This window comes from Chenopodium album, chromosome 17, assembly GCF_948465745.1.
Source record: "Chenopodium album chromosome 17, dcCheAlbu1.1, whole genome shotgun sequence".
Classification (NCBI taxonomy): domain Eukaryota; kingdom Viridiplantae; phylum Streptophyta; class Magnoliopsida; order Caryophyllales; family Amaranthaceae; genus Chenopodium; species Chenopodium album.
Genome location: NC_137850.1, coordinates 12,182,814 through 12,196,048, shown reverse-complemented (window position 1 = coordinate 12,196,048; position 13,235 = coordinate 12,182,814). Strand labels below are relative to the sequence as shown.

At 33.1% G+C, this 13,235-nt stretch overlaps 1 long non-coding RNA gene across 3 annotated transcripts; it reads left to right on the top strand.

Moving 5' to 3' along the window:
- The first annotated feature begins 2,213 nt into the window (after positions 1–2,213).
- Positions 2,214–5,523, top strand: LOC145589500 (uncharacterized). 3 transcript variants are annotated; one of them, XR_014101697.1, is made up of 3 exons: positions 2,214–2,618; positions 4,504–4,856; positions 5,010–5,523. It is a non-coding gene; the product is annotated as an uncharacterized LOC145589500 (long non-coding RNA). The 3 variants fall into 3 exon arrangements; XR_014101696.1 differs by having other exon boundaries at positions 4,484–4,856; XR_014101695.1 differs by having other exon boundaries at positions 2,214–4,856.
- Positions 5,524–13,235: the final 7,712 nt, after the last annotated feature.

Below are 13,235 nucleotides of genomic sequence, written 5' to 3'. Positions count from 1 at the left end.
CTTTCAACGAATTGTAGGAATTTCTTCCAACGAATTCAAGGAATTTGCCTTACACTCTTTCAGCGTTTGGGTGCGAGACTGCGAACTACTCTGACTCTCAACTCTCAAGCAAAACAAGGTTTTACAATTTTAGAGGACTTTTTTTAATTTTTTTATTTTATTTGTTAAATATTGGCGGCTAATTAAACATGAAAGTGAGTTTAAGCACCTAATTAGTTTTGTGTTGTGTGTTTTGATTTTGTTTTAAAATGATTTTTTTTTTTTTTACCTTAGGGGAAATATTTATTAATGGTACTAATTCCGTTTGTAATATTTTATATTTCACAAATAATACCCCAAATTTGCAACTAAAAGTTAACGGAGGTAGTATTATATTATAATTATAATTATAGTATAATGTGTTTTCAAAAGGAAAAAATAATAATTATAATGTATGCAATACTATACCGTACACTACTCTAACCTTTAAGGTCGCGTAAATCTCCGGTCTCGATATATATATCGGACTAAGTGATGTTCAGATTGGGTCAATTTTGGACAGGTACTTGACAAACTTTTAAATAAATCGTATTTATAAAAAAAAATAGTGTACATCCGTTATAGAGTTACCCTTAATTGAGCCAAAGTTACCCTAATATGAATAAAAGTTACCTTGACATAAATAAAAGTTACGAAGTATTTATGCTTTATTGATAAAAGTTACCCAAAAAATTTGATAAAAGTGACCCCCGATGTACAGTATTTTATTGTACACCGAACGTATATAAAAGTTACTCTAGATACTTTAAGACAAATTCAAATTAGTCAATTAGTTATATTACGTCACATTTACAAGGATGAACGCACCATGCCACGAAGAAACTACATCGGGTCAATAGCTGAACTTTAGCTTATCCAGGTCAAATCAAGTTCGGGTAATTAGGTTTGAGTAGTTTTGCCTATCAAGATTATATTTGGGTTTTACGCTATTAATCGCTCATCATTTGTCCATCTTTTATGAATTATTTGAAGAAAAACATATTCATGTGTAAATTTGTTATGAACCTATCAATAAGCTAATTACGTACTTTCATATAATTAAACTTTAACCCCCTTTGTGTTTAAATAGATGAAATTTTTTAATTTTCACGGAATATTAGGAAGGTTAGTTGAATTAATTAAAAAGTAGATACTATATTATTTCAAAAAGAGAGAAGTTATTAAAATAAGAAAACATTTCATTTATTTGAACATAGCCAGAGAATGATTTTTACTTATAGATGATAACAGTTATTTGAACACTGTACAGTTTGATTTGAATTCTTTCATTAAATTGTTAAAATATTATTAATTGACTTTAAAGTGAACTCTGGTAATCAATCACTAAAACACAATACAAGTCATGTAACAACACAAAACATTGCTATAAAGTTAGTAATGAACAATATTATGATTCTTTCTTACAACTAAGATTTGAATATTTGATGATGTTATTACATATGTATATATCCTTTCATCTGTTTACCAAAGGTTTAAGTAACCATTTAAACTACGAAAGAGTCAAAGAGTAACTTAAAAAATTAATGGACCCATAAAAGCTTACTAACAACATTATCAAAGTCATTATTTTATTGTTAAAAGATGTTTTAACAACCCTATTCCAATTATTTTTATCAAGTACGACTCATAAAAGGGTTTTCAATTCAAGGTAAACTATCTTGAATTAAAAGTTGATACGATTAGAGTAAACCTAGTCATGCTACATAATATTTTAATCTTTGGCTATCGCAACTTATTACTTCATATGCAGTTTTTCAACTATATGCTCATATTTACTACTCAATTATATTATTTATGTTTTATTACACAACCACACAACTAAACTATTATAATAAATTTATATTACTTGAATCAAATTTCCCTGCTTCATATGCTTGTCTTATCACTGTAGTGCAATTTTATAACTATGCTCATATCAACTACATACAACATTACAAATAAAGTTGTTTATAAATTTTACAATTTTTAAGTGAAAATTTAGGAGAAAAAATTACCTCCATAATCAATAAAACATTTAACTTGGTTAAAATTTTGTGGGGAAATTCATCAATATTGGCAGATGAACTCCCTCCAACTTGTACATGTTAAAATTTTGTGGTAAATTCATTGTATGCGCTACTGTTTAAAATAAATAGTGTTTTGACTTTTTTGCTCTTTCAAACAGTGCAATTTTTTTTCCCCTCCAAAATAGTGTTCTGCTTTCTTTAGTTTTCTTACTACTCTATCCCTCTTTTCCATTGGCCTTCAAAAAAAAAAAAAAAAAAAAAAAAAAAAAAAAAAAAAATCTCTCTCTTCCATTGAAGGGTATACTGATTTCCTCTCCTCCATTACAACAACTTCTTAGAGGTAGGTGATTATCCTTTTCTATAATCATATGATATCTCCTCTCTTTTTGATTCACTTTCTCTCTAATAAATCAAATCAAATTGTACGAGAAATTAAAAGTCATTTTCAGATGATGGATTCAATCTCTGCAATCTCTGCTGGTATTTTCTCTCTCCTAAATTGGTTCGAAGTGCTAAAGACGAGCTCGAATCTAAGCTAGGGTTTGATGTATATACTAAAGGAGATGCATCAAGGTAAGATACTATTGGTTCGTTTTGATTAGGTTTCGCGTTTTAATGTATGAAATCAGTGATAATTTAATTTATTCCAATTTGTATTTGGTAGTAGTTTTCTAATTGATAATTTGATATGCTTGAAAAGAATTATATTCCAATTTCTATCAATTCTTGTAATTTCTGCATCAATTTCGTATGGCTAAAGTGAATTGTATTCTTAATTTTCAGAATTACATATGGTATTAAACTAATTTTGTATAATTAATTCGATTTTTTAATAGTAATTGATTAGATTGTTGTAATAGTTATTGATTCAATTTTTTTTTTTTTTTTTTTTTTGGGTATAAACTGTTCAATTGTCTGATATATATTGTTTTCATGAGCTGCTATCTTCTTCTTTTTTTTTTTTTTTTTTTTTTTTCTAATCTTAACTTATTTGTTTTTTTTATCTTATCAAATCATTTTCTTGGGTTTAATCTGCTCAATTTTCTGATATATTGTTTGCATGCTTTGCTCTCGCTTTATTTGTTGTTGCTTCTAAATTGATTGAGCGACTGTTGATGTTTGAGTGGCGTTTATTCACTTGGGGTTGTTAAAATGGTTGTTGAAACTGTTCATGTTCTTCCCGCTGCTGCTGGCTGGGTTTGGTCATGGTGTTGCTTAGTTCAATTGTTCACTGCATTTTGAGTTTTCGAGTTAATAATACCTTTGAAATAAGTAGTTTTTTGTCTCTGTTATAAGATTGTTCACTCCTTGGTTTTCAGGCCCTAGATTTGACAATAATCCAAACAAACAAAGTATTAGTAATGGTTTTGATCAACTCTTTTCAACAGAGGGCCAAGAGTTCATCTTGCAGTTGTTGAGCTTACTAAGGGCTTCACGAAATGCAAGCATTGTCTTTGCTTGAGATATATACGAAAAGTAGTATGCACTAATACTAGTAATGAAATTCTGTTATGTACCAGGTTTTGCACACTCAATTAATACTAACTTAAGCACAATTAAGGAGAAAGCTTGAGTACTTCAATTAATTAGCAAATTGAATTACAGATTATAGAGGATGAGCATAACTTTAGGCTATAAGTCTCTTAGTGACTTTAGGCCACAAATCTCACCACGGAACTTCACTCAATTTTCTGGATAACTTCTACTACTTCTAGACTACAATACTTATTCTCAAGACTTAGATAATACATGTGACATAATTAGCTAAAATAGAAAAACCACAATGGACATGGATGAAGTGAGCTGCTTTCTTTCCTTAACTTCTCTTTAATTGGCTTTGTCTTGATGCTCCTTGTTACTTGCTACCTTTGACCCTTGCTGCCCCATCTTTGCGCACCTCGCATACACCAAAAGTGGTGGCTGACTTGCGGTGTTGACCCCATTGACCCAGTCCATAAAAAATTCCTATGTTTCGGGATGAGTTCCTTAGAAAAAAAAATTCTTGCTATTGAGACGTAGGACCTTTGTTCTGATTTCAGTAGTGCTACTGCTACCAATGTCTGATTTAGCTAGGAAATTGGCTGAATCTTACATCTCTAATTGTTCTTTCTATTATCGCTTGTCAAATGGAATTGCAGCATCCTGAACCTCTCCACTAGTTCTGCTGGAACCAAGGTTGTTAAAACATGTTAGAGCTTACTATACGTGTTGTTACTTGTTAGTAATGCATGCCATTCGACTATTGTCCTGTTTGATAGTATAATATTTGGCTCAGTCTCCTAGCTAAACCATAATACCATATAAGATGGTCTGGTAGCCTCCTGTTTTTGCTTCTTTTTACTTTTAGCAATGGATTAGAGTTGATTTACGAGTAAACATGATTTAAATAGAAAATTATAGAGGATGTCTTGTTCTATGTTTTAATTATGAACATGTAGCGTGTTCACTTTAATAATAGAGACTCCTCCAACGGTCGTTATTGGTGTGGTTAATTACGTCAAGACTCCTTGACTAGATGCTCAGTCTACAGAACAGACAGAACAGATGCTGCTATGCTTTTGCTGCATGCTGCTATGCTCCTGGTACTGCTTTGCTCTACAGCTACTGCTGCTTTGCTCTCGCTCTCGCTGTTGCTGCTTTGCTCTTGCTGATGTTGTAAATCTATTATTATTTTTATTACAAATATCATTCCATATGGTGTCTGAAACATTTAAGAAGATAACCAATTCTTCTTTTGTGTATTGCTAGGTCAGGCAAGCAAGCAAAGCATTCTTTAGGGAATGATATTTAGTTGCTGCTCAGTAGGTAAAGGTAATCTAATCGTCAACGTTCACATTTCACTTGCTTCCACATATTTGAGTTGCAGCATTCTAGATTTGTTAGATGTAAGTTGTTATGTCTGGACATGCATCAAGTTCTATGACTCAACACAAATTGATAATTAGTCACTGATGATTGGAACAGGGTAAGCAGCTTGCTTGACAACAAGATGAAGATTGTTAGCTAATGGAATGGATTTCTAGTAGTGATCGATCTGCCATTAATTTCATCGCTAAAGAGACAGATTTCTGGTTGACATTTCGTTTGAGAAAGAGGTTACTAATTGGATTAAGAATGTGAGAGAATAGCTTAAGGTGAAACAAGGCTATTGTTGTTGCGTTTGCAGAGTGTTGCTACATCTGCTTTGTTTCATATTTCAGAATGTGTCGGGGTATGACAGATGTGGTTGTATAGGAACATATGCGCTTGATGCTGTAGTTGTTTGTTTTGTTGTCGATACGATGCTGCTACAACTGTTGTCTTGATTATTCCAATGTAATCAATGTCCATATGTTGCTGCTGTTTTCTTTTGTTATACAGGCTTCCAGCCTTGTTTGATACTTCTATTTATTTGTAAAGAATTTACGATGTATAATTTACACAAGTTGTACAAGAATAACCTCTTGTAAGTATATGTTATACTATCTACAATTCTGCATTTTTAACTAAGCTTAAAAAATGAAAAAAAAAAATTAAAATTTATATTTTTAGGCCACTTTTACGTTTTTAGTTTAAACCAAATTTTTTGTACAAATCTTATAATTTAAGAATTTGTTTTTCTAACTTCTCACCAAATTCTTCCAAAACTCCAATCTTGCAATTTAATAAAAATAAAATATTAAAAACCTATAACTTTCACTCTTACCATTTTCTTCTTTCTAACTATACATACAATGTATTCTGAACACTATAGTTTTAATAATTATAAGGTATGACATATATATATATATATATATATATATATATATATATATATATATATATATATATATATATATATATATATATATATATTTGTCTTTGGTAAATGTCATATGATTATAATAGTGCATAATCAAGTTTCCATCAAGTTTTTTACTATAGAATTGTCATAAATATTAAATCATACAATCAATGCTATTATAGTTAAAAACGTATGGATTTTGTACTAAAGAAAATGATTATATATCTCATGGTTAAAAATAATTGTATATTTAACCATAAAAATATTAATTACTTCTACGTTGTAAGATTCATGGAATTAGTCCTAGTTTACTTTCCTTAAACAACGTGATCGGTTTGTATCAATATATGTTTGCCACAAAAATAAATTTTTATATTACACAAGTGTTAGATTGAATGCCACGGCGAAAATAATACCCGTGACACAAGTGTTTGTTTGCCACGAGAATAATATTAGTTGTGGCACAAGTGTCAATTTACCACGAGAACATAATTAGCCGTGGCATAAGTGTTTATTTGCCACGGAAAAGAAATTTAGTCGTGGCACAAGTTTCAATTAGCCACGAATTTCCTTTTTCGCGTGGCATAATATTTTGTTGACATATCAAAATTTTTGTTGACTTTATTTTTCCCGTGGCTAGATCAAATTATGCCACGAATTTAGAATTCCTGTGGCATAATTCGTGGCACAAGTGGTTAGTTGTTGTAGTGGAAGGGTTCCGAAAATGCTGGAATGGTTGAGAAGGCTGAGGTTGCTGCCACTGCGTCTAAAAATGCTGAAACGGCTGAGAAGGCGGAGGCTGCTGCCACCGGGTCTGAAAATGCTGTTGAATCTCAGGGGATCGTCTGCGGTGTCATCTGCGGTGACTAGACTTCCCCTCGTCCGAGCCTCTATGCCTTGAACGCGAGCGAGACCTCCGTCGCCTCTAAAAAGACACAAAATGAATTTAAATGTCAGTAGTGTAAGATAAAGCAAAAAAAAAAAAAAACAAACATGGAGAAGAAAAGCAAATATACCTCATAAACATCGTCAGAACCGCTCCGACAACTTGCACCACATCGCAGCTTGATGATGCAATACTTCAGGGCATCAACAAGCTTCATCATGCCCATCATATCCGAGTGCGTGGCCTGAAAACAAAAATATCAGAAAATATCAGAAAATTAAGAAGGGAACAACACACAATATTAGAAAATATAAGCACATAATAATCATGTCAATTTCTAATACAACCCATTCCAATTTGCATCTAACCTTACTCTAACCTAGCTATGATTTCTAAAGCTCGGAATAGTGCTAGTTACCTCTTGAATCGTTAAAAAATTATAGACTAGAAAGATGAGTGAAAAGCCACAAATTTAATAACTAGACCCACGCACAAGGCACATTCAAGCAGCCCTCTTAAAAGCCCCCGTTTATTATGATGGAGTGAGATTGGTAGGGGTGTTCAGATCCGGGTGCCCGGCTTTTCGGGTACCCGAAAATGCGGGTACCCGGATCTTTGGGTAGTTGAAAACACGGCCCTTGTCCCAACCCGATAAAACCAGGTACCCGGCTATCGGGTCGGGTCACGGGTACTCGAATTTTTTTCCTCTTTTCCTTTACAGGGAACTCTTTCGAATTACAACCCCCCACAATGAATTAGTCTAATCAACTATATCACATCATTTTAAAATTAAGATTAATTTGTATAATTCCACAAAAACTAACTTGAATTTCAAAAAAAAAAAAAAAAAAAAAAAAAAAAAAAAAAAAAAAAAAAAGATTACATAGTATAGAGGCTATAGACATTGTACAGTAATCACTAACAAACCCAATTTCATAAAATATCTGTTTACAAAATTAAACCCAATTTAAGTTTGTTAAAAAAAAAAAAATAAAAAATAACGAATGAAATTAGACAAAAAAAAAAAAAACCCAAATCTTTAAAAATCATCCATAATCTTCTCATCTTTGGTACCTCCGTCAGCGTACAAATCTTCACAAAAACCACAAGTCATTGAAAATTAGTAAATTACCCCTTCACAATTTGAAGCTTGAAAAGTATCCCCTTTAAGAATACAAGCAATAAAGTTAAGGCAAAAGGAACAAAGGTGCCTAATAATTATCATCATTAAATTAACAATTTCGAAGTGAGAATACTAAGATAGGAGATGTTGAGTGTAATACCCCTCATGATTGCTTTAAAAGAGTTTGATATACTACTCATATCAATAAGGTGCATCTTCCTTTTAGGGAGCTCATATGCTAAGATACTTCATAGTTAAGTGTGCTTGGCTGGGAGTAGTCTTGGGATGGGTGACCTCCTAGGAAGTTTTCTCAGGGTGCATGAGTGAGGACAAAATGTGCCGAAAGGACTCGTGTTGGTCTGTAAGGACAGTTGTTGGCCCTTGATGCGCATTTCGTGACAATAGGCCCCTCCCTAATTTGTTTGGGGTCAGGGTGTTACATTGAGTGTAGAAGGAGATGAGGGATGAGGATGAGTAGATGACCAGTCAAAGAAGGAGGAGTGAGAAGGAATGAAGGCTGCAAGGAGAGAAAGAGTAATAAGGGCTTTGATGTTTGGGAAGGTCCAACGTCAGTTTAACATATCTTGTTGAGAAAAGGGGAAAAAATATATCAAGCGGGTCAACGGGTACCCGCTTAGCTTCAAGTTTGGCCCGTGAACTAGACATTTTCACGAGCCGGGTACCCGACCTAAAAATTTGGGGAAAAATCTCTAACTACCCGTCGGGTATTTTGCGGGTCATCTGGTAATCGGGTCAGGTCAATTGGGTCGGGTTTTTTTTTAACACCCTAGTGATTGGTGCACAAATTAGATGAAGAAAATAGCAGCAAGAAACCCTCGAAAACCCCTTGCTTTGAGCCTTGAGATTACACAAAAAGTTTACGGGAAAAAAAAGGAGAGAAACTGAAGAGATATGAGCAGCAAAAAGGATGCTCAAACTATCAAGTTTTGCACGTTCAAAAGGGGGGAAGGAGAAGAGTCTTGGACAGCTACTTAAAGAGGAGTAAAGGGGGTGTTATTACATGAGTAATTAGTAGACCTGGCAAATGGGTCATTCGGGTCGGGTATGGGTCGGGTCATTTCGAGTCGGGTCAAGTTCGGGTCAAAAAGTTATCGGGTCATGTTTGGGTCGGGTCGGGTCATTTCGGGTTTCGGGTTGCTTTCAGGTCGACTGATAATCGGGTCGGGTCGGGTATCGGGTCAACACTTCGGGTTGAGTTTGGGTCGGGTCAAGTTTGGGTCAGGTCAGTTTGGGTCGGGTCAATTTTCAGGTCCGGTCAGTTCGGGTCGGGTCAATTTTCGGGTCCAATTTTCAGGTCAACTTCGGGTCGGGTGAACTTCGAGTCGGGTCAATGCATTGGGTTAAATTCAACTCAGTATATATATTTATTTATTTTTTGACGAAAAACTCACTACATTTATTAAGGCTACTTTTTTCATGGAATATAGTAATTGTTTGACTTTTATTGACCTTATTTTTTTTTTATTTATTTTTTTTTTTTTTTTTTTTTTGTGTTTAGATTGAGAATCAATTTCAGGATCTCCTGAAACTAAGAGGGATGCTCTAACTAATTGAGTTATACGACTTATACCTCATAATTAGGTTTTTCTTGTTCAAGTTTTTTCAAACGAAGCTCATAATAAGGTTTTTCTTATTCAAGGTAATTTGATCTCAAATTCAAACTTGATAGGATTAGATTAAACCTTTTCTGGGCTACTTAATAGCTCAGTCTCCGACTCTCCGGTTTAAATTACTTCATAGGATGTCTCATCACTATTAGTATATAATGAACTAATGAATTATGAATTATTGTAGTTATGCCACTATGCTTGTATCTATCTACTAGTCTACTATCCAATTAAAGAACTCAAGATCCTACATGACTATATTTTTCATTACATATAAAACACAAAATACGGTCAAAGAGAAGTGTGTAAATAAAGTCAAAACGTGTCAACTAAAAAAAACGGAGGTATTATTAATTAAGTGAAATATTCTCATATTCAGATGTAAGATTACGGACTTAAAAGTGAAAATTCAAGAGGGAAACAAAATAAAACTTTTAACTTGGTTAAAATTGTGGGAAATTCTTCCCCCTAAATGGCTAAAACTCCAAAAGTATTTCATTATGAGGACAAGAGGTAAATTATGAGCGGGAATACTCCCTCCAAATTTCCATAAGTAAAAGGTAAAGTGACTAAATTCTAAAATAAAGAAAAACAAAAATAAAAGTAAAAAAATAGGAAGATAAAAAAAATCCTTTAGCTTAAATAGATTTGGGTCAATTAATTCAATTTAATTGCGGTTTTTTTCTATTTCGTTTTGCTAAGGTCAAGTCTTTAACTTAAATAGATTCTGGTCATTTAAGGTATAAGATAATTTTGGTTTAGGTCACTCTGGGTTTTGAGTCTATTTGGGTCAATTAATTCAAGTTAAAGGTCAGGTCAACTTCGGGTCTCGGGTCGCTTCGGGTCTCGGGTCAACTTCGAGTCAGGTTGTTTCGGGTCTCGGGTCAACTTCGGGTCGGATCATCTCGGGTCGGGTCATTTCGGGTTGGGTCATTTTGGGTTTCGGGTCAAGGCCGGGTCAGTTCCACTTTGGGTCGGGTTGATTCGGGTTTTGGGTCAATTTCGGGTCACTGATTTCGAGTTATGGGTCGGGTCATTCGGGTCGGGTCATCGGGTCTGGGTCAGGATTGCCGGGTCTAGTAATTAGGGAGTTTTATACTTTAGAAACTGATCAATAATCAACCTTAAGGATGCCGTGAGAGAGGAGATAAATTGGGCTTCAAATAAGCTTCATTTAAACCCTAACTAAAGCTACACTAATGGGCTTGATTAAATGATTAATTTAGGATTAAGGATGGGTTAAGGAAGCTAGTAAATAAGCCTATCTTAATCTATTTAGTCATGAAAATTTTAAAGAGAAAACACGACCCATAAACAAATTCTAGTTGGCCCGAAACTAGACTAGGAAAGTAATATAATGGGTGGCGATTTGAAACGCGTTTAAAAACAATAGTATAAATTTTATCATTTATATCTCAATAATAATATCAAAAATAATTACAATAATAATAATTAAAACAATAATTAAATTACAAAAAAAAATATATTTAAAGTTCATATTGTATAAAAAAAGGGGACATAAAAGAAATACATACGAAATGTGAAACCAATAATATTATACATCTATAATGACCTAAATAAAGGACATTATAATGAGATTTATAAATAGAAAATTTAAAGAATAGTTTATAAACAACATCAATTTGATAAACGAGTTGACGGAATCACCCAATACAACTTTATATATCGATATTGATACGAATGAACGTAAAACGTCTTTGAAACTCAAAAATCATTTTACACTTATTAAATTGACACTTTAGTCAAGGAATCACCCATGATGACCGATAGCAATCTTAATAGGTTAAATAGTACCAAAATATGTATAATTTAGTAACACTTACTGAATTGACGTTTAGCTTAAGGAATCACACTTTAAGGCAAATATCAATTCAGACTAGTCAAATATAATTGAAATGGTTATAACTCAAATATAAAACCTTTTTAAATAATAATTTTCAATTGATTTATCAAAATATTATAATTAGAATTTCAAAAGCTTAAGATTAACCTTAAATCCAAATAATAATTAAATTAACATTTCAATTTAGAAAATGAGATTTAAATTAGAAACTAGGTTTAATAGGTTGAAATGCACATTAAATAGTGGTTAAAAATACGGAGTGTTACAATCACCCCTCCTTATAAAAGTTTCTCCCTCGAAACTAGGAAACAACCTAGAAACCCTAGATACCCTAACAGGTACACAAATTAAGATAGACGACACTGTCTACCTAACATTCAACACATAGAGACGCACCATTTCTTCCAAACCAAGTAACTCTTACTAAAGTCAAGGCTTTTCAAAATCAAGTTTGTCAACAGAATTACATATTTCTCAAGTGTAGCAACTCTGTGAGAGTTTTTGGACCGTTTGCTCAGATACCAACTGTAACACCCCGTCTAAAATAGAAGGCGAGACGTTGTTGAAAATAACGTCGAGATGGAAATGTCACTCTAAAGGTCACTAAAAACTAAAGGGAATAAATAAATAACAGAAATTAATATAATAAATTAATCAAAGAAAACTTCGAACGAGGCAGAACAACCTCAAACCGACTATCCCAAAAAGAGAAGTTTAAAAGATAACAAAAGAAAGTCTATAAAACTTCCAAGAACAAACTAACACTCTGCTCTCAGCCCCGACTCAATAGGAACTATTCTTCACCTGCAAATAACATTTAGGTTCCACAATCAGTGGGGAGTAACTAGTAGTTCTCCCAATACTTGTAGAAACACAAAGCTAAGCAAAGAAAAGCTTAGACACAAGCATAAAACATAACAACAAGAAGGAACGTTAACTCAATCAAGAATAACATAATGAACTTAAAGTAAAAATAAAACATTGAAACATGACTACGATACAAGACAAACACGTATGTTGACCAACGTACAAATATTACCACAAGATAACAGAATAATAAAATAATAGCACCTAAAATAGACGCGATAAACTCACATAAACATTAATTAACACCTTTAAAGATTCTTTAAAGAGATTAAGAAAAATTCTTGACTTGACTTAAGAAGACCTTCTCAAAGTAGTAATAATTTTAAAATAAGAAATTTTAACTTTTCAAAAACTGATCCAAAGTGAGGAAAGCATATAAAATATGAACGCCGGTGAATCCTGTAGCCCACCACCAAAGGTTTGTCAAGGTGAACCTATAGACGATTCCGCAGCCGTCTGTGCGTCTGAGAATGGCCAAACTCTCAGTTTTCCTACTCGAATTCCGTACCCCGAGTAGTTCCGGACAATAATAATTAACCTAGGAAATTACATCTCGAATTCCGCAGCCCAAGATGTTGGCATGTTCCAATCATTGAATTCCGCAGCCCAATGGTTGTCTTACACTCACGAATCATATAAAACAGTAAAAAAATACTTCTTTAATGTCATCCAAATACATTTAGGGATCATCAACCCCAATTTAAAATACTGCAGGTCTTCACTTCTAAGACCAAAATTCAACAAAAATCCTTTAAAAGAGTTTAAATTCAAAATTCGTCAAAATATACAGAACAATTTATATATCATAACAAGGTGGCACTCTTATTGTCTGGATTTGGGTACGAAACTAATTATAATAAAATATCACAATACACTCCGTATACAACCGTTGGCGAAGCTGTGCTAAAAACAGTGTTATTCTTCTTTAAAGCACAACGACGTCGACAACTTAATTGACACTTTAAAACCATTTTTTTTTCCTTTTCAACTTTGTAAACATCAAAACTTCCCCAATTTACACCATAATCAAGCTAAAACATCAAAGAAAAATCAAGACAA